Source organism: Olea europaea, chromosome 5 (genome assembly GCF_002742605.1).
Source record: "Olea europaea var. sylvestris chromosome 5, O_europaea_v1, whole genome shotgun sequence".
Taxonomy (NCBI): Eukaryota; Viridiplantae; Streptophyta; class Magnoliopsida; order Lamiales; family Oleaceae; genus Olea; species Olea europaea.
The window spans coordinates 5027561-5047090 of NC_036241.1; the positions used below are offsets into that span (position 1 = coordinate 5027561).

At 30.5% G+C, this 19530-nt stretch overlaps 1 pseudogene; it reads left to right on the plus strand.

Moving 5' to 3' along the window:
* Window positions 1-7421: 7421 nt before the first annotated feature.
* LOC111394155 lies at window positions 7422-17756 on the plus strand (annotated as a pseudogene).
* Window positions 17757-19530: the final 1774 nt, after the last annotated feature.

The window sequence follows — 19530 nt, forward strand, 5'->3', positions numbered from 1 at the left end:
TCACTTCTTAAAAATTCTTGCATAAAAATTATTATTTTTAAAGGTAAGAATTTCAACTTGATATTTAAATTTTTTACAATATCATTTACCTTGAAAAATAAAGTAAAAAAGTCATTTAAAGGCCTACATTTTTCAAAACAATCAAAAAAGAAAAATTTGGGAAAATCTGTCGAAGTGAATGTCCGGTTGAGTCTATCGGATGTTCAGTTCGTACAACTGTCACTTTTCAACTGTTTTGAATTTTGATGTACAATAGCTAGTTTGGCTATCCGATTCAGAATGCAGACATTCAGATGAGTTGTCCGATTAGTTAGAAAGTTTGGTGTTTTGACTGCTATAAATACCACTTCACTTTACATTCGTTATATACTTTTGAGAGCACTTTAAGTGAGATACTCTTGAACTAAGTGCCTGTTTGGTAGGAATTTTGATAATTGATTTTTTTTATCATTAGAGATAAAGTAGGTCTTACCTAAAAGAGAAGAATTCAAAAATGACGACTAGAATGATGAAATAACGGTCAAAAAATTGATCTTAATTGACTTAAAATCTGTACGAAACAAGCACTAAATTAGATCAATATATCTTATTCATCTTTATCAACTCTCTTTGAAAAACTTTTGATTGAATCAATCTTTGAAAATCATTCATTTCATTAAAGTTTTTCTCACATAAAACTTGAGTTTCATTAATTTCTATTTATTTTGCCATTCCTAAAGTTGGAGGATAAAATTATTAAACCACTTAATAATTTTCTCCAATTCAATTGAAACTTCCATGTATTGAGCTTCCAATAATGTGCAATTTTAACATGTAACATAAGATATGTATGGAATACTTAACATTAACATAATTAGTTTATGGTAGGTTTAATTTTTACACCTATTTAAGCCATAAAAAATGAATATTTAGGTGTTCGTTTGAATTGATTAGTACTCAACTTGTTTAGATATTGATTATTGTAGGAAAAACCTAAATTTGATTTCACTTGGAGTGAAATAGGTGAAATTGGAGCCTAAAGGAAGATTTCTAAAGTTCGAGAGTCAAAGTGTAAATATTCAATAGTTGATTTAGACTGAAGAATGTGGGAAGTCAATTGGACAACAATCAAAGATAAACAACTAAATTTGCACGAAAAAGGACCATATCAACCCTTAAAGAAGTTCAGGGACCAACTACAGAGCCCAGCCATGCGCACACAACAGAGTGCGCAAGGGTCAATTTTTTGGAACCAAAGGCTGATCTTGCTTTTGCAATTGGTCCCCAAAGTGCCCATCCATGCGCAAACAACAGAGTGTGCAAGGGTCAATTTTTTGAAACCAAAGTCTAACCTTGCTTGGCCATGCATGCACAAGCAAGATATCCATGCATGTGCATGGGCCAATTAGATTACAAAACTCTCCTCTCTCTCTCTCTCTCTCTTTTCATTTATCAAAATTCGGGTGATGCTTCATAAAACAAACATAATTTCTTGAGATTTTTTAATGCTATGCTAAGCTTTAAGTTACTAAAACATAAATGAATCCTTACTATAAAGTTTCAACATGATTTCTGTTAGATATTTATACAATAAATATAATATGTGAAAAAAATAAGTAATTCAGATGAAATGTCCAAGTGATAGAAAGTGTGAAATTTGTGTAGGACGTTGGGGGTTTGGATTACATCCCACACAATAATAGAAAAGTTTTTGATTAGTGCCTTGGGCTTGGGCTCTTAGACTTTCTTGATTAAAATAATTATTTTTTATTTATTTTAATCATTTTCGAAATTATTTAATGGATCAAACTAGTCAGTATAATATGACAAATTTTCAACAACCCACTATCAAGAACCATTATTCTCATTTCATTAAAAACTGCAAATTTTTTTTGAATTATGGTGGAAGCTGTTATATCTATTCCGACTATATAAACACTCATATGGCTTTTAAAAAAACACATTAAAAAAATTAATTTTTATACTCGAGTGTACTTTTTTTTTAAAGTACACTTGAAAGTTTTGAAAGCTGCACAAGTGGTTTGTTTGATCGTTGTATACTGAGAGTGATTCTCCACAAAGATTGCAACAGTTAGCGGCCGACAATTTTCACTTTAGAACATAGTGCTGTCATGAGACTCAATCAGTCAATAAATTTATTTCTACATTTTACTGGTTCTGCAAGTTACTGCAACTAATTATTTTTCAACAATTTCAATATTTTGACATCCAACATGTGTTTATTCTTGGATAATTGTTGTAAGACTTAATGCATTTCAATTACTTGATCACTAACTAGACTCATGTTTGAGTTTTACTGTTAATGAGAGATATAATATAATAAATAGCATGTTATCACATTTGTTGTGAGGTCCTATAGGCATTGCGTGATTTCAATAGATGTTTTAATGTGTGCTTTCATATTTGCCTCTTTCATAGGAATATAAAAAGATCACATGAGGTAATATATTTAATTCTAATCGGCAGAAAATATTAAATAATTTTAGAGCATTGATCAACAAGAATGTATACATATTATCATGAATATAGAGTTACATTAAATTTGATTAATAAGAGGAATTCGAAGTTTTAGTAATCACTCAATCTAATCTTACAAAAGCTTTCATAATTTATTCTTAAGAATACTTAGTTTAATTAGATAAATTAGCATAGAATTGACAATCAAAACTAGGTTATTTGATTAGAGTTATAATTAATTGATCCTGAATTACATACAATCTCTGTGTGATATCTTATTCATAACTTTATTATTCATCTACAATACCAGTACACTTGCAAAATTTCATACGATCAATTTTTTTTGCACCATTATCAAAGACTATAGTATTTAATTAGTTTTAGTTAGTTATAACTTTAATATGAATTTTTAGTTATAAGTTTAATCTAAATTTTGAATGAACCAAAGAACTATTACAATCACAAAAATATGTACATAGCCGTTGTCAAGAAATTTAGATGAAAATACCTGGTGATCAAGAAACATTTAATTCTCCGTACATTCATGTTATAAAATCAAATTCGACGTGCAGTCCACTTAGTACACTTCATGTATAATATTGTCACCAACAAATTATTGTTACAATAAAAATAAATCTCAATCATTAATAGTAAATAAGCCAATACTACAATATTTCAGTGAAAGGTACCATGCTTATGCATTGAGATTGTAAACAATTTTTTTAAGATCAAATAAAAATTGTTTCACGTTGTGCTTCACCATAAGCGCTCAACTTATATTATTGCAAATGATCATTGACATATTTATTAGTATGCCTAATGTTAAATAACATGCAACAATACTAAATAAATAAAATCTGAATTTATTTATTATAAATCATTGTTCTATAATAGCAAAAATATGCTATTTGGCATACTATCAAGAAATTCCCCACTTCACCACAATGTCAGCAAGAAATTTCTTGGGCCACACCGCCTCTCCAGCAGCCCAACAAATATATAGACATTTGAAATTGGAAAAGCAAAAGGGAGGGAGAATTTTAGAGATCTGCTTCACAATTTTGCCTCTCGATTTGCTTATATGAAGAGAAGGTGTCAATGTACCAGCCTCTGGCAATCAAACAAGTGATATAACACTTTGAAGAATTTTTCAAAGAAGAATGAGGGTTTGAGAATGGTGATTGGAATTCCTAGCTAGTAGCGATTTTGATGGCTGGGTAGGGTTAGAATGCGTTGGGAATGGCCCGTTTGGTCCCCATTTTTTGAAATGAAAATGAGTGAAATAGTATTTTTTTTTTTGAAAAATGAGTGGTTAAAAATGAATGAAAAGTTTTCGATTTACGTATTATATTATTTTATGAAAGATTGTGTGATTAAAAATAGGAGATAAAAAAAATGAAATGTAACTCAATGGTTCTCTTCTTATTTATTTTTTGTTTTTATTTCTATTTTTTATTATTTTAATTAGTTAAATGGTAAAAGATTGGTTTACACTTCATTAAATTATTCAAATTAAGGCCAAAGGTTGGTCAACTAACAAATTTTTGGATCCCAATTATTAGATGTCTTTTCAGTGCACATTTATTGCAAAATTTTGGATGTAGATGCTGAGATTAAAAGGTTTATCACTTGATTACACATTTTTAAAAGGTGTGGAACCTCTACTACAAACTTTTCTAAGTAAAATAAAATCCTGTTTGGTGTGGATTAAAAATCAGATTTTTAGTAGATTTTAATAAAAAATAATAAAATATGTGATTAAAAAGTCGTGGATTCTATAAAATGTGTAATTTAAATTAATTATTAAACTTGATTAGAAATTCTAATTGACTGTCAGGACCCAAACAACAAATTCTGGAATTAAAAATTGAAAATTTTATTGTTTCTTTCTGGAAAACTGGAAAAAAAATGTTCATAAAGCCAATAATTCTTTCGTGCGTGTTTGGCTAAGCATAAAGACTTTAACTTATAAGTAGCTAATTAAGTTTTAACTATAAATAACGTTTCTTGTTCAAATAGGCTCTAGGTCAACATCAAGAAAATAAGTAAAGTTATAGACTTAATTCAATTATAAGTGAAATGTATGTTGTTACTAATTAATTATGACATAAACATTTCCACCATCGTTGAATTCAATTCTCCAATTGTCACTGATAGGCGATAGCCGGCCGCGGCTTAAATACTCTTATTTACAAAACCAAGTTTTGTCCTTATTTTTTCAGAAATTCCATGTAAAAATGACATAGTAACTACTGACAAAATCAAATTGGCCTCTGATTCGTCAGTAATTTGGCATTCTGTCCATTAATTTGACAATTTTTGGAAGAAAAATTTGATGAGTTGAATTGAATTCTTGGCTCCAGGTGCAGGAGATAGGTCTCTTGAAGAAACTCCCACATGGGCTGTGGCCATTGTTTGTGCAGTTTTTGTTATCATTTCTATCATTATAGAACATGGAATCCACTCCCTTCAAAGGTATGTTTCTTCTCCTCTTTGATTGTTAGAGTTGTGAATATTGAAGTAACTCGTCTGATTACTTATAAGATACATTTAGGGTTCGTTTGATTGGTATAGTTTTTTATCTGAAAAATGTTGAAATTTTGGATTTTTTTTGTCTTCGTTTGACTTTATTTTTTTATGAAAATTATCAATTAAAAAGATATAATTTGTTACAATTGTGGATAGAATTTGTTTCAAAAAAATTAAAAAAAAGAAGTTGGAAAATCCAATTTCCACCAAAACTAAAGGAAAATCGATTCCTTAAAAACCAAGAAAATGTGGTCACGTTGGGGGTAATTGGAAAACCAATTACATGAAATTTTTTGACTATCAAACATACCATTTGGGTGGAAAATTTTCATGAAAAAAGAAGTCTATCAAAAAGGTCCTTAGTGGAATTTACTTTTCAATTAGAGTATCCCTCTTGTGAAATAGGATTCGTAATTTATTAAACATATGAAACGGGAAAAATTGTGGTCGAGTGGGTTGTGGGGAGGAGAGGGCAAGAGTAGTTCCATTCAATACTATTATTTGCCGAGTTTGATAATGAGGTTGTTGTTATAAGTTTTTATTTTTCATTTTACTCGAGTGCTTGAAATTTAAAAATTTTGAAAAAAAAAAAAAAGTGTCTTTAGACATTTTCAATCTATTAAGATCATTTAACTCATTTGTAAGATTTGCGCTTGATTATGTATATATTCGTTGCAAACAATCTTCTCTCCCTCAATTTTTTTTTTTAAAAAAAAGAAAACAAAGGGGACCTAGAATACCATGTATATGGTTGGGGGAATTGAGGGCATAGTCTTTCTAATAACGAAAATATTTAAAATCCATTTTATTTTTTTTTGGGAGCACATGATGATTTTATCTATTAATATCTTTATAGAATTTAATATGCATAAAACAAAAGAGAACAAGAGCCTCGAGTAGTTAACACGAGTATATGTTTTCTGGACAAAAAACTCTGTGTGATCGTAGTTGTTTCAGAAACGTGACAACAAGGAAAAATGCTACAATGATAGGGCTTAAATACAGGGTTTAGAACCAGAATACACTTGTCAAAAAATTATTGGATACATAGGAAAATGTCAACAGTAACAACCATCCAGGTGCTGACACACAGCACCTGGATTCAAACCCTGGATTTAAAACCTAGCAGACCGTCTTACTGGACAACAAGGCCATGCTCGAGGCATTGGAAAAAATCGAAGCAGGTCAAATACTATGATTTTTTTCTTTTACATAATATGAACACCTACGAATCTCAATAAAATATTTTAATTTTTAATGTTTATTTTTCAGAACCGATACTGGTATGGTTCATATCTTTACTTTTGACATTTGGTACAACCTATATTACCAAAATATGTGTGCCTAAACATATTGGAGATTCATGGCATCCGTATGATAAAAAAGACCACCATGATGAAGAAGGGGAAGGAAAAGATGGGCATCGAAAATTATTGTGTTATACTCAAGAAATTATTTGGCGTCGAGCTCTGGCAGCAGGAACTGACGAAATCGATTCATGTGCTAAAAATGTGAGGGATTATTTTTTGATGAAATTTAAATAATTTAATTTATTTTTTATTTAATAACTTAATTCACTTTTAAAATGAAGTGTGATAGCAAGAATAGTGAAAGTATTGAGTTCATGCCTCGTCTTCATATAGACTTAAAAATTCTTTTGGTCTACAAATGGGTAGTACCACTATAAACCAAATTAAAGTGCGAGCAATTTTTATTTTTTTGAGTCATACTTCAAAAAATTGACCCAAATATTTTTCTTCATAATATTAGCTCTAAAATATTTAACCTATGTCCAAAGTTCATGTCTAGCTCAATTCTAAATTTTAGCTCACGCTTGGGGAGTGTTTATAAGTAGATTTTTTTTATTTTTAATTTTTTTTTATCTAAAAAATCAAGGTTATTTACGGTAATATTATATTAAAATATTATCCAATTTTTTTTTTTTAATTTGTTCTTTTATTTCCATTTAAACAGGGGAAGGTATCCTTGATATCATACTCAAGAGTGCACCTACTGCATATTTTCTTTCCAATGGTCATTAGTTTGAGTCTCCTCAAAGCTATTGAGGTGAGTCTCGCTGTAAACTTCAGGGCCCTGTGAGATTAGTCGAAGTGCGCGTAAGCTGGCTCGGACACCTACGATCATAAAAAATTAAAAAAAAAATGTTATGCATGTTCTATACAGTGTCATTCTCATGAGTTTGGGCTATGCCAAAGTAAGTTCATTAGTATTACTATTTTCGAATTTAATAGTCAAAGAAAAAAAATAAGATTTTTTTAAATATTTATTATTATATTATTGATTGTAATAGATGAAGAAGTGGAAGGCGTGGGAATTGGAAACAACCTCCTTGGAATATGAATTCATCCCATCTTAAAAATACGATAGTTATATAATTAATTATGAAAATGGTTATTACACCATTCAAATTAAGGATGGCAAGTGGACTAATCGGAACGGCTCAACTAATTCCCAATCTAGTTCGACTCAATCCACATGGTGAGCTAGCTTGTGCTCAAATTGGGACTTGTTGAGCACGAGCTAGCTCCCGAGCCTCTTGCAACTTATATATTTTTCTACTAAAATTTTATTTATCTTTTATTTTTTTGTTATTTGGTTCCAGGCCGACCTAACATCCCTAATCCAAATGAAGACTTTGTCATTATTTCTATGAAGTTTGGATCTGTATGCTTTAAATAATTGAGTAGGTACATAAGTACTGTATCATCTAAATAATGGAGACCCAAATACGTATTTTTATAGAAACTTATATAAATAAATATAACTCCTCTCTAAAAAATAATAATTCGTAGGATGAGAATAGAAAGGCCGCGAATCAAGTTTTGATACCACCTATTTATAAATTGTACGCATGCTTTTGATTGAAAAAATGTATCAATCCTTACATCTATAAAAACTCGTGGATGCTTTTGATTATATGACCATCCGCAATGGATTTATCAATGTGAGTTGCCTCTTTTAAAATATTCATTTATGTTGGCATAATTTTGATTTAACTACATCCCAAAAGTCAACGAATTTCATGCAACCAAAATTCGAGTCTAGATATATTATTGTTTTAGTTGTCGTGTGAAAACTCATTAAACTTCACTACAATGTTTAAAGTGTCACATCTAAAATTTTGACATCTCAAAATTATACTGAGGTGCCAAAATTCTAGTATTGGGATAGCAGATTTGGACTTCTAACATTCAAAACTCAAAATTGAAATGGAGGCACTTGAATCGAAATGAATTCATTTATTTTCACGTACTAAGAGATACTGCGTATAATATATTTCATTTTATCATAGCAATGTAGAATTGATGAGTATGTTTTGTTTAGAAAGTTAGTAACTATAAGAAATTGTATTTCAAAATTCTTGTCTTGGTACATAGTAATGAAAATATGGTAAATTTATCATAATAAATTGCAATAGATTAAGTTTTCTACTCAATAAACCTTAAATTTACTAGCATAAATACATTTTTCACCTGTCAAAATCAACTAATGCGGCAAATTACGGGCTCATTTTTCACCAAATAGCAGATTTGACTTCCACAAGTACATAAAGAGATCCATGGAAGATCACTACAATTGTGTTTTGGGAATAAGGTGTGTGCATTAGTGGAGTTCGTGTTTTCTTCTTCTTCTTATATTCTTTGTTACCAAATTATAGATTATAATTTAATCATCAATTAAGAAAATATTGCATTTGGGTCTCCGTCTTTCTCGTATAGTTAGGAAATTAAATGGTTATATTAATAGTACTTGAAACAATACTTGAGAGGTAACTCGTGTAAATGATCAGTTTGGACCAGTGTTGTTAAAAGCTCGCCAAGCTTAGCCTCTAGACGTAGGGACGGATCTAACCACTCGAGTAAGCTAGGGCGGAGCGTCGAGCGGCCATTGAACGATCGTCCAATATAGGAAGATTATTTATTAATATTTAATTAATTTAAATTAAAAGAATTTTCAATCAATATATAAATGCACTAAAATATAAAAAAAATATATACATATGAAAATGTAATTCTATACAATCCAAAATAATAAAGAACAAAAATACATTTTTTGAATTATATACGCATGATCAAGTATCAAATTTTATGAACTTAAACGAGAAAAGAAGAAATTTATACGTAAAGAGTGATTAATGATAAATACAAGTTTTGAGTTTAGGCGAAACCTGTTCAAAATTTTTAAAACGGTGAATTTTATATTTATTTTTTACCTTAAAAAAGAAAAGTGTTTTTCGAATACTTAAAAAATAAAGATCAGTATTTAAAATTGTTCAAATTTGAATTAAATTAATAAAATCTAACAATAAATTTATATATTATAAAGCAATAATTTAAGGCAATAAATTTCTAAAGCAGTGATTTTTAGAGCAATTTTTTACCCCCAAAAAGAAAAATATTTTTCGAACTCTTAGAAGAATAAAAATCAGTACCTAAATTGTCCAAGTTTGAATTTTAAAACGTAAATTGATAAAAAAAAATGATCTAATAAAATATATATTATGAAATAAAAACTTGAGTTGACAAATTTCTTAAAGAAATTATTTTAGAAACAAAAACTAATAATATAGAATTATTTAGTTATTATTTATTGTGTAAAAAATCAATAGAAGAAGTGGAGGTTAGGGGAATTGAATTCCATGCTCCTCAAATGCAAAGCTAACAATTTACCATATGAGCTATAGCATTAGCATTTCTATCCAGGTAAGTAAACACTAATTTTATATATTTAATTATGTAAAAAATTCAAAAGACGAAGTGTGGGTGCAGGGGGGGGGGTGAGAGGAATCGAACTCCATGCCTCTCATTTGAAAAACAAGAGCGCTGCCGTTTAAACACAACCACTCTATTGTGAATGGAGTGAAGTTAAATATATTTACTGTTTACACTTCATTTATATGCAAAATACTTTTCTCGTCGGAGCCAGCATAGGCGGCCTCGCCTGTTTGTCAAGTGCTGGCTCCGTCCCTATCTAGACGCTTTTCTTTTCCCAATTTCTAAATGGCTGAATTTTTTCCTTAATTTCTTTCGTCTTCCGTAGAAGTGCTTTATTATTATTATTATTTTTTGTTTTTTTAAGTTTTTTATTTGACTTTAGCTTATTATTATTATTATTATTATTATTATTATTATATTATTATTATTATTATTATTATTTTAAAATTTTCATTGGACTTTAATTTCAAATTTTTAAAAGATTCTATCTGCACAAAAGTTAAAAATGACTTTATGTAAATAGATAAATAAGATTTTAAGTTATGGTATTATCTATATTATGTAATTATGATCTTGAGAATCATTTTATTACAAATTCCAAAAGTATGCATGAAGTTCCTATAAATTTATTAAGTAGGACTTATCTAGTTGAAAATTGAAACTATGAAAATATTCTAATTTTTACATTTCAAAAACTTAAAAATTGTAGACTAATGGTAGGAGTTATTACGTAAATATTGTATTTTATAATTTTTGATGTTTAATATATATTATTTTAATTATTAAATAATTTTTAAAAAGATTAAAAATTTAAAATAATATTATAAATAAGTTTGAAGTTTCGACTCCACATCCAGTCACGCTTTACTTTTTTAGAACACAGGTTTGGACATTTCGTTTACACCTAAATGAGATGTTAGCTTAGGGGTGGCATGGCGTTTCTCTATTCTTTCATTATTATTTTCCAATTGTCAATCAACTTTAACTTCTTCTTTCTTAAATATTTACCATACTTTCAATATTGTCTCTGTTTACCCCAATATACTTCTTTTCTTTGGACTATGCACTGCTCCGTTGTGGTTGTTTATCGTTAAGTTTTTGTTCTTCAATTTTTACAGTACGTTTATCTCCTTTGCTTCTAATTGCATGTTTTGTAAATTGTATGAACATAACTACTCAATACTATGAACATGATTTTAACTTTTTTTTATTTAATAAAATCCACTTTTTTTTTCCGTCCAATGTTGTATACCAGCATGCACATGCGGTATTTTTGTCGAATCTTTGTATCTCCAAAACTCATCAAACAATTTGTATAACTAACGATGCAGAATGGCATACACTTACCTTGCTCACATTGATTCCTCTAGTTGTACGCGCTAACCTACCCTATTTACATTATTTAAAATTGGTCCTCAACCTTTCATAATAGCGACGTAATTATTCATTTTTATGTTGAATTGTCACATGGCCCACCAATATACAACTTCTATGAAGCTAATGTTATGCTTTCCAACTTACGGCGGTCTTAAAAATTTGAACTGGTTCATTTTTTATGAAGAGACTACGACATGACAATTTAATGAAAATTTGAATAGCTGAACTTTCATCTTTTTAAAAGTTGAAAATCAACTTACTATTCATATGGGTTAGAGACACACCAAGGTAAATTTTAAATGGAATTTCATGATTAGATAATCGTATTAGTTGATACAAAATTGGAGCTTGTGATAATGGAGATGGCTCAACAAATTCAAGATCGGACGACTGTGGTTAGAGGGGCTCCTTTAGTGGAGCCCACTAACAACTTCTTTTGGCTCAACCAGCCACAGTGGATTCTCTTCCTCATATATTTCACCCTATTTATGGTAATTACACTTTTATTGATCTTTTTTTTCCTTTTCCTTTTTGTTCCTCTAATGTACAATCAGTTGTTAGACTTTATCTTGATCTATCATGTGTAGATAAACAAACAACTTATATATCCAATAAGAAAAATGAAAATCATGAACTAACCTCCAAAACCCATTGACATTTAAACTGTAGAATGTTGGATTGTATTTGGTGCTTCAAAGTCTTCAAGAATTCTTTGTGACAGTGTATATTCGTGAAAATCCAGACTTGGGAACCAATACTACTCTTTTCCATTTATAAACTTCTTCCCATCCAAGAAGTTATAGAATATGAACGATTACCACAATGAGAATTATGAAAAGGTGGTTAATATCCAATAAATGAGGGAAATGATGGACCACTTTAATATTCAAAATATGAACATTCTCCCACTTGGTCTATACATCACTCGATATTATCTCCAAAATCCATCAATTCTCACTTTCAAGTAACAAAAATACATGAATCATGGCGATAGATCCTCTAAATATGAGTATTATCTTCTTTGTAGCACAATGCATCATGTTTCTTAACACACGAGCCTATATTACTTAATGAATAAACCACATGTTTATTCCAAGTCCAAACATCAATGATATTTCTCAAAATGAATATGTACACAAGGAAAACAAATATGAGAAAACATCACAAATAGAGTTTTATTAACATTTTGTACTTACAACAGAAATCATACAAAGGAACCAATTCCCATTCTATCTACATGATCCTTAATTTTTAATGGTGGCGTGTCTTTTGTTAAAGGATCGGCAATCATCAATTCAGTGCTAACATGTTCAATAACCATTATTTTCTCTTTAACACGTTCCCTTATGGCTAGATACTTAATATCAATGTGCTTACTTCAACTACCACTTTTGTTGTTCTTAGCCCTAAAGGCCGTAGATAAATTATCACAATATATCCTCAATGGCCTAGAAATTGAATCCACAACTAAAGTCCAGAAATGAAACTCTTCATCTATACATCATGCGGGTAGCCTTAAAAGAAGAAACGAACTCAGCCTGTATAGTAAAAGTAGCAGTCAAGGTCTGCTATGCATTTCTCCAAGATACATTTCCACTAGCAAACATAAAGATATATCTCGATGTTGATTTTCATCAATTAACACAGTTAGCGATGTTGGAATTAGAGTAGCCAGTCATTTCCAGATTATCAATCCGTTTGTACATAAGCATGTAATCTTTTGTCCCTTGAAGATATCTCATCACTTTCTTTGCAGCTCTCCAATGGTCTATACCTAGATTACTCTGATATCTTCCCAACAACAAATGCAATGTCAGGTCCTGAGCATACATTAAGCTTCCAATAGTAGAAGTATAAGGAATGTTCTTCATTGTTCCCTTTCAAGATCATTTTTTGGGCATTAGTTCAAATTGAACTTATCACCCTTCACAATGGGAGCTATTCTTGGTGAACAATCTTTCATCCGAAATCTCTCTAAAATTTTGTTGATATAGGTCTCTTGAGACAGACCCAAAATACCTTGAGGTCTATCCCTTTGGATCTTAATACCAATAACATAAGATGCGTCGCCCATATCTTTCATTTCAAAATTTTTAGAGAGAAATTGTTTCACCTCATGTAACAAACCCTTATCATTGGTTGTAAGTAAAATGTTATCCACATGCAGAATAAGGAAACAAATCTTTCACCCACTAACCTTCTGGTATATACATTGATCCATAATGTTCTCTACAAATCCAAAAGAAGAGATAACATCATGAAATTTCAAATACCACCGACAGAAAGCTTGTTTCAGTCTATATATAGATTTTTTAAGCTTGCACACCAAATGCTCACTACCACTAGCAAAAAATTCTTCTTGTAACATCATGTAAACCTCTTCATCTAGATTTTCATTGACAAAGGCCATTTTCACATCCATTTGTTGCAACTCCAAATCAAAATATGCAACCAGTGCTATGAGGATACAAAGTGAATATTTTTTTCCTTGTAGTCAATTCCTTCCTTTTGAGTAAACCCTTTAGCAACGAGTCCCGCTTTATATTTTTCAATGTTGAATAATAAGTCCTTCTTCGCCTTATAGATCAATTTGCATCCCATGGCTTTTGTACCATCAGACAACTCAATAAGATCCCAAACTCCATTAGAGGGCATATAATCCTTCTAATCTTTCATGGCATCATACCATAAACTTGATTCTTTACAATTCATGGCTTGTGAAGACATTTTTTTAGGATCATTTTTGGCTCCGATATTATAGCCCATTTCTTGCAGATACACAACATAATCACTAGTTATCGCATATTTCTTTGCTCTAGTAGATCTTCTTAATGTTTTATCAACATTTTCCTGAGGATCATGTTGTTCAACAATATCTAGCAATTCGTGAACATCTTGATCCACTGTATTATCATCAGCAATTTGTGGAACTTTAGTGATTGGTTGTCCAACACCTGTTTGAACTTGAGGGGTGTTGTGAACATCAATATGATTCTTTTTAGAAAAAATATCATGGAATCGATCGCTCTCACTAATCAAGTCATTCTCCAAAAACTTCACATTTCTTGACTCCACAATCCTAGTGCTATGAGTTGGATGATAGAATTGTACCCTTTAGACCTCTTGGTATATCTAATGAAATACCCACTAATGGTCATTGGGTTTAGTTTCCTTTCTTGTGGGTTGTAAACTCTTACTTCAGACTAGCATCCCCAAACACCTATATGTCGCAAACTCGATTTCCAACCTTTTAACAATTCAAATGATGTCTTTGGGACAGTCTTGGTTGGAACTCAGTTTAATACATACACTGCCGTTTTAAGAGCTTCGGTCCACAGGGATTCAAGAAATTTGGAGTTACTTCACATATTCCTCACCATGTCCATTAAAGTTCGATTTCTTCTTTTTGTTACACCATTTTGGTCCGGAGAACTAGGCATGGTAAATTGGGCAACTATCTTATACTCTTGAAGAAACTTTGCAAATAGACTAGGTACTCGTCTATCCTCGGTGTATCTACCATAATATTGTACACCTCTATCTGTTCTGACGATCTTAATTTGTTTTTCACACGGTTTCTCTACTTTGGCCTTAATAATTTTAAAGGTAGCTAGTGATTTGTTCTTGTTATGAAGCAAGTAGATAGACAGGTATCGTGAATAATTATCAATGAAGGAGATGGAGTATTTCGAACCATACAAGTCCATGTCTGGACTACAAATATTTGAATGTATGATCTCTAACATATCTGTGCTCCTCTTAGCATCCTTATTAGACTTGTTTGTCTACTTTCCCTTAATGCAATCCACACAAGTATCGAAATCGGTTAAATCCAAACTACTAAGCACTCCATCATTTACTAACCTTTTAATCCTTCCTATGGAGATATGTTCTCATCTCCAGTGCCACAACATAGAGGAATTTTCGTTCTTAACACATCGTTTCATACCAATGTGAACATACATAGCATTAAAAGTCGTATTATTTTGCAAATTAATAGAGAAAAGACCATCACATAATGTACCATTCTCAACAAGATTAGATTTATAAAATAATTGAAAGATGTTTTTGAAAAATTAAAGGAATATCCCAAAGGTACAAGTTTTGAAATTGAAATCAAATTCCTAGAAAAACTTGGAATATAAAATGTGTTTTCTAAATTCAAAATAAAGCCACTACTTAAAATTAAACTGCAAGTTCCAACAGCCTTCATATGTGAGTGCATCTTGTTTTATGAATAAATGCACTGCTCACTTTCCACTGATTTTCTTAGGTTTCGCATACCCTGCAACGTATTCAAAAGATGGATTGTTGAGTTAGAATCAATCCACCATGTGTTATAAATAACATCAACTATATTAGATTCATAACATACAAATGAGATTGATTTACCTTTCTTCTCAAGCCATTTCTCGAACTTAGTGCAATCTTTTTTCATGTGTCCCTTCTTTTTGTAGATGAAACACTTGGATTCCTTTTTGATTCCACCTTGAGGTGGTATTTTACCTTTTCCTTTCTTTTTGGCTTGGTGTTCCTCCTTTCCTTGTGTTGCCATCACTGTATTTTAACCCATTTTCATTGTTAGTCTCCATTCTTCCAGAACACACATGGCTAAAAGTTTATTAATTGACCACTAATCCTTATGCATGTTATAGAATATCTTGAAGGGTCTATATTGATGTGGTAAGTGTTCAGAATGTAGTGCACAAGGATCAGCCTCAAGAGTCTTCAATTGAGCCACAATGTCCTTCATTATAATGTGTTTATGCATGCTCTCACAGTAGTGATCCTCATGGATGGAAACTTCATAATCAGGGTGCTAACAAGTGCTTTATTTGAAGTCTCAAATAGCTCATCAATAGCCTTCAACGATGCCTTGACATTTTTATGCTCTTCGACAGAACCGCGAATGCCAGCAGAAATCTTAGTCTTTATGAACATCATACTGAGGCGATTAGATCGCTCCCATCGTTCATAAAGAGCAATTTCATCCAGAGTGCTGGTCCGATTGATTTGTGGTTCATCTTTCTTGATGGCATAATCAATGTCCATCTACCCCAAATGAAGAATAATCATCTCCTTCCAAACTTTACAGTTATCACCTTTTAGTTCGGGAATATCACACTTAACATCGGAGAAATTCGCATGCTGTATAACTGCATAAAAATTAAACATACATACTTATAATTGAGACTAGCAAACATAAATCATGCTTTACCAATGTAAAATCATGCTTTAAAGATATGAATTTAGTGACGCAAAACTTGTCCGTGGGTTAAAGTGCTACTCAATTAGATCCATTAATAGCTATAAGATAAAACTATCAAATTTTGCCCATGTCCTAATTCCCATGGGTAAATTAGGAAATATAATTTGACATTTTATCCTAGTTAATCATACAAATATAATAAAATTCCTGTGGGACAATTTATTATATTAAATATGATTAACCACAATTAATGTCTTTATTGAATATGTGATCCTATACATTTAATATATAATTTTGTATAATTAAGGATGCTGTGGCTATTACCCAATTAAAATTATATAGATCACTCAACATTTAATTTAATTCAAAAAAATATGCTCATATAAATTGCACAAAACCAAAAGCAATATGAACATAAAATTAAAATTTTAATGTACTAAATTATCTATCTTAATATTGCATGTATAACAAAAGAATAAAAATTACACATACAAAATAACAAAAATATATAACTTTAGCACATAAAAACAAAACCACAAATAATATATACATAAGCAACTGTATATATATTTAATATAATAACAATTATGAGAAGGTGGTTAATATCCAAAAGGTGGTTAATATTCAATAAATGAGGGAAATGATGGACCACTTTAATATTTAAAGTATTAACATCAATCTCTTCACTTGTGCATTCCAAATGGCACATTTCTTGTGGAAATGGGTAAGTAAATCTCAAAAAAATTTACCTTTTTATTTTTCCTCTCTATTTTGGTGATTGAAGAATAACTTTTAATCAAAACTTTTCTTATGCAGTATGAGTTTGGAATCACAAAATGTTTCCATAAGAAACTCTCTGCAGTTTTGATTAGAGTTTCCCTAGGGGTAGCCCTTAAAATCTTGTGCAACTACTTTACATTTCCACTTTATTCCCTCGTAACATAGGTCAATATTCTCTCTTTTAAAATAGTAATGAATCGAATAGGGTGACAAAAATGTATCATAATCTTGAATCCTTCCTCGACTGCATACTAAATATGTCTATTAATCGTGTTCAGATGGGATCACATATGAAGAAAAAAATCTTCGAGGAGTAGATGGCCAAAGCTCTAAAGAAATGGCATCAGGTTGCAAAAAAGAAGAAGAAAATGCGCGAAGCAGGCAAAGGAAACGATGATACTTCTTCTCATGGAGCAGGATTCATGAGTGGGGAGGCAACTCCGAGCTCGGGATTTTCACCCGTTCATTTGCTCCACAAGCACAAGCACAAATCAAGTGCATCAGATAGCAAAAGTAATCCCAATTCTCTGACTTCTTATCTTTCCAGTATTGAGATTTCAAAACTTGAGGCTTCCATTCGTGGTCGGGAGGAGTGGAGACAACCTCATCATACTTCAGAAACAAATGAGGAGTCTCATAGTATTGATTTTTCCTTCAATAAGTCTTAGATCATGTTAATAATCTCTTATAATATAGAATTTCCTCTGTTATTTTCGCTTATTTATAGAGTAATTAACTTCGTGTTCAAATCAGGATCAACATCAGTATTTTATATTTATGCAGATCAGATGCTAATTTTTTTGAAGGCCAATACGAAAAACGATCGTTATTACTTGAAAATTCACAACATATCTGTGTTACTCTTTATTTAAAATCATTTTTTAGACTTTTAGTCGAATCTGAGTTTTATTTTGAATTTTAAAGTGCTTAAAATAACGAAGGGTCCTAAATAAAATCAAAAGAAGTAAATTTTCATCCATTTTTCTCAAGCTGTGGTAGTATCTCATGCGCAAGTGACTTGTCATTTAAAACATGGTTATGTATTTTTTATAATGTTCCAAGTGAAATGCTAATTGACCTACAGTGTTAAATCGTAACGGAATACGATATTACTTTTGGGGTCTAAAATTATTATTTAGAAACGTATATAGTACTCGATTGATTACCAATTGACTTGTCAACCTAAGGTAGGATACTTCATGCGCAAGTGACTTGTTATTTAAAATATGGTTATGTATTTTTTTTATAATGTTCTAAATGAAATGCTAATTGACCTACAATGCTACATCGTAATGGAATACGAGATTCCTTCGGGGGTTCGAAATAATTATATAGAAATGTATGTAGTACTCGATTGATTACCAATTGCTGTAAACGAAATGGCGGTACGAATTGTTGTAATATATTTAATTCTAGAACAAGAGATCAAGCACAAAATTGATATTTAGTCTTTGAACAGAAATATCAATTTATAAGTGATATTCTTGGTGTAATGATCAAATATTGACAATAAATCCGCTCAAACATCAAATCTATCTTTGAACCGACTCAATATTCACATAGTGAAAAACTTATCACATATTTATTATCACAGGTGCACAATTAATTCAGCCAAATATTGACTTTCCTTTGGGATGGTGAATATCCGCATGAATTACATATATACAACATTCCTAATATTCCAAATAAATTAATTTAGGCAAGAGAAATTACGTTGATAACATCTATTGCTTCAACTACTCTATTTTAGAAACATAATAATCTGAAATAAATATTAATTACCAAGATTTGAAATTAATTTGTCCTTTATATTTTCATTTTTCTCTTTTGTGGTCAAAAGAAACAAAATAATAATAATATTGATGATGATGATGATGATGATGATGATGATATATACACTGCCTGGACGCGACACCTCAATTTTGAACCAGAATTTACAAAAATTCCAATAAATTTGAATTTTCGAATTTTAGGGTTAAAATTCATATCTTAAATTAGAAAAAAAAATCCAAATTATGAATTTTACCTCTAAAATTATTTCTTGAAAAATTCTGAATCTCGAAATTCATGAGTAAAGTTCATATTCCAAAACTCATTATATGAATTTCAACTACAAAATTCTTCCTTTAATACCACAGTTTAACATGGAGTCGACTCTAATACCAATTGCTAGAATATTATGAAACTTTAAACATTATAAAACTAGAAACTTGAAAACCTAAATTCCTTTATTTGCAAAATCCTCGATGTCAAATCACCAAGAGAATTATTAAGTGTGGAACATATATTAATTCTTTATGAATGATTATTTATTACTGGATCTTGATTTTGAATCTTGAAATTTGAATCGCAATCTTTTCAGGTTTAGCTTCTTCACTTTTAATCTTGAATTTTACCTCATTTGATTATTTAATTCTTGTTTTGGTTTTGCTTCTTGATCCA